Source organism: Papaver somniferum, chromosome 6 (genome assembly GCF_003573695.1).
Source record: "Papaver somniferum cultivar HN1 chromosome 6, ASM357369v1, whole genome shotgun sequence".
Classification (NCBI taxonomy): Eukaryota; Viridiplantae; Streptophyta; class Magnoliopsida; order Ranunculales; family Papaveraceae; genus Papaver; species Papaver somniferum.
The window spans coordinates 166,857,005-166,861,042 of record NC_039363.1 but is presented as its reverse complement, the minus strand read 5'-3'; positions in this window follow the sequence as shown (position 1 = coordinate 166,861,042).

Sequence of the window (4,038 nt, the reverse complement as noted above, 5' to 3'; positions counted from 1 at the left end):
GAGTTCTTGAGTATGTTCACTCAGATGTTTGGGGTCCCTCCAAGAATGCATCATTGGGAGGGAAACATTGGTTCGTGTCTTTCATTGATGACTATTCTAGGCGAGTATGGGTGTACACCATGAGGCATAAGGATGAAGTCCTAGAAGTCTTTGTGAGGTGGAAAAAGGCAACTGAGACTCAAACTGGCAGAAAGATCAAGGTACTACGTTCGGACAATGGTGGAGAGTACAAAAGTGATTCATTCTTGCAAGTATGTCAGGATGAGGGAATACATAGGCATTTAACAGTTAAGAAGACACCGCAACAAAATGGGGTAGCTGAACGCATGAATCGTACTTTGCTGGAGATGGTACGATGTATGTTATTTAATGCTGGATTAGGTAAAGCGTTTTGGGCTGAGGCAGTTATATATGCGTGCTTCCTCATTAATAGGTTGCCATCAGCTGCATTAGAAGGTAAAACTCCGATGGAGAAGTGGTATGGTAAACCAGCTTATGAATATGACTCAATTCATATCTTTGGTTGCCCTTCTTGGTATCATGTTAGTGAAAACAAGCTTGATAGCCTTGCTGTTAAAGGCATCTTTATGGGTGTGAAGAAAGGCGTGAAAGGGTTCAAAATTTGGAATTCAATAGAGAAGAAGATAGTCATGAGTAGAGATGTTACATTTGATGAAGCGTCTATGGTAAAGTCTTGGGGTTCTCAGCAGGTGGATAACAGAAGCACCAATACTAGTGAGCCTTTGCAGCAGGTGGAGATTGATGCAACTCCACTAATTCCAGCTAAGTATGTATCTGTTACGACTACTTCGGAATGCGTGACGTCTACAAGGGAGGTAACTACTGAAGTTCCAAATGATAGTGACGATGTTTATGAAGAGGAACATGAAGCAGTGGAAGATACAGAAGCTACGGTCACTGAGACCATAGAAACCAGCAAACCGAGAAGATCAATCAGGAAACCTGGTTGGATGAATGATTTTATAGCTTATGCATTACCAGTTGTTGAAGAAGGTATTCCTAATACCTATTTTGAAGCTATACACAGTGTAGAGCATCAAGAATGGGAAGCTGCTATGCAGGATGAGATGGAGTCTCTTTAAAAGAATGGCACATGGATTCTTACGAAGCTTCCGAACGGTAAGAAGGCCATTGGGTGCAAATGGGTATATGCTAATAAAGAAGGATCTCAGATGAATCAAGTACGCTACAAGGCAAGGTTAGTTTCAAAAGGTTATGCCCAAAAGGAAGGGATTGACTACAATGAGGTGTTCTCTCCAGTTGTGAAACACACATCAATCCGAATTTTGTTGGCCTTGGTAGCACAGTATGATTTAGACCTAGTTCAGCTAGATGTGAAGACGGCGTTCTTACATGGTGATCTAGAAGAAGAGATTTATATGACTCAGCCGAGTGGTTTCAAAGTTGATGGAAGAGAAGATTGTGTATGCAAGCTGAAGAAATCGTTGTATGGGATGAAACAGCCTCCAAGACGGTGGTATAAGCGATTTGATCAGTTTATGATTGGCCAGACATGCACAAGAAGTCACTATGACCATTGTGTATACTTCAAGAAGATACGTGATGGGTCTTTCATATATTTGCTCATGTATGTCGATGATATGCTGATAGCATCGAATAACAAGAAAGAGATTGATAATTTGAAGCAAAAATTGTCAACTGAGTTCGAGATGAAAGATCTGGGAGAAGCTAAGAATATTCTTGGCATGGAGATTCAACGTGACAGAAAGAAGGGTAAAGTTTGTTTGTCTCAAAAGGAATACTTGAAGAAAGTGTTACAGAAATTTGGTATCTGCGAAGGAACTAAATCTGTAAGTACTCCCCCTGGTCCTCATTTTAAGTTGAGTTCTGATATGTCTCCCACTACTGAAGAAGAGCGTGATTATATGTCCCAAGTCCCATATGCTAGTGCTATTGGTAGCTTGATGTATGCGATGGTATGTACAAGGTCGTATATTTCACATGGAGTAAGTATGATCAGCCGTTATATGCATAATCCTGGTAAAGGACATTGGCAAGCTGTGAAATGGATTTTGAGGTATCTTTATGATACTGTTGATGTTGGCTTGGAGTTTGTGAAGGAAGATGGGAACAATCATCTTTGTGTTGGTTATGTGGATTCTGACTATGCTGGTGATTTGGACAAGAGGCGTTCAACTACAGGGTATGTATTTACCTTGGCTGGAGCACCAGTTAGTTGGAGATCGATTTTGCAGTCTATTGTGGCTCTCTCAACTACTGAAGCGGAGTATATGGCAGTGACTAAAGCATTTAAGGAGGCTATATGGTTACAGGGTTTGCTAGATGACTTGGGTGTTGTGCAGGAACAACTGCCTGTGCATTGTGATAGTCTTAGTGCAATTTACTTGGCTAAGAATCAAGTGCATCATGCCATAAACAAACATATAGATGTTCGATTTCACTTGTTAGAGAAATTCTGGAAGAAGAAGACATTCTACTTGTGAAGATCGATACCAAAGACAATCCAGCTGATATTTTAACGAAAGTAGTATCTGGGGTCAAGTTTCGTCATTGCTCGAAATTGATCCACATTCTTCTGGTTTGGTGATACCCTTTGGGGTAGAGGTTCTTAGGAACCTGGTGGAGGCCTTCTATCAAGGCCATTGAGTGAACTACGGTCGGTTTGATTCCTTGCAGAGGATACGTAGGCAGCCTATGGCGCAATCGACGTTGGAAGACGAAGGTGATTTTGTTATTGATCGTCTCATGCATGAATGCATGATCCGAGGTGGAGAATTGTTGGATATGGGTCAGGTCGGTGATGGAGGTTTTTAGATAACTCTCACCAAACTTAGTCGGTGGACCAAAGATTGGGATAAACCAAATTTTAGGCGGTTAGGATTAGGATTAAGAGTTTTATGATAACTCTTAATTGGTTTACTTGATCCTAAATTCTAGGAACTTTGTGGACAAGTTATGAAACCCTAGTCTTGTAGGCTAAGTAATGTACCTATATAAATAGCCTAGTAGAGAACCTAGAAAATTACACCAAAAAAATTCTTCTTTCTCTCATAGGGTTTATATGTTTTCTCCCAAACGATAATATATAAATCTCTTGTTTTTCCCGAGGATTCAACCTCGTTAAATTCTTGTCTCTTTTATCTTCTTTAGTTTGTGTTCTTTGCAATATTTGGAGTACCATTGTGTAGCTGTGCAAATCGCTTCCGCAGGGTTTTAGCGCAACAATTGGCATCAAGAGCTCGGGTTAGGTTCTTGGAATTTTTGGTATTCATAATATTGCAGCGGGAGTATTTTTTTTTTTCTGAAGTTGTTTGAGGTAATTCTGATCTCAAAGTTTAGTTTTTTATCTATATTTGTTTTTTTGTGAACAATGGTTGACAGGAAAGATCCAGTTGATCCGAAAGATCCTTTAGGAGAACATTCGGAGTCCACAAGTAAAGATAAAGAAACAAAAGAAGAAATACTGCATTCTCATAGGTCACAACTGAAGGTTGAAAAGTTCACCGGAACCAATAACTTTGGTTTATGGAGAACAGACGTAATGGATGCTCTTGTTCATCTTGACCTAGAAGAAGCTCTAGAAGGTCGGCCAGCGGAGATGTCTGACAAGCAGTGGAACAAGATGAATAAATTATGTTTGGGTTCGATTCGTGGGTGTTTAGCAACATCAGTAAGAGTTAATTATCAGCACGAGACTTCAACTAAGGATCTCTGGGAAAATCTAGAGAAGGAGTACCTTGTGAAGAACGTGGCTAATAGGATACATCTTAAGAGAAATTTATATCGCTATAACATGAAGAAAGGTGCAACTCTAACAGAGCACCTGGATTCATATAATAAACTTCTTGCTGAGTTAGTTAACTATGATGAGAAGATCAACGACGAGGAACAAGCTTTGTGTCTGATAAACTCTCTTCCTGAAAGGTATGAACCCGTGATTAAGGCTTTAATGCATGGCAAGGATAAGATAACATACGCTGAGGTCACTACAACATTGTGTAGTGAGGAGTTCAGGAAGATGGACCGTGAAGACCT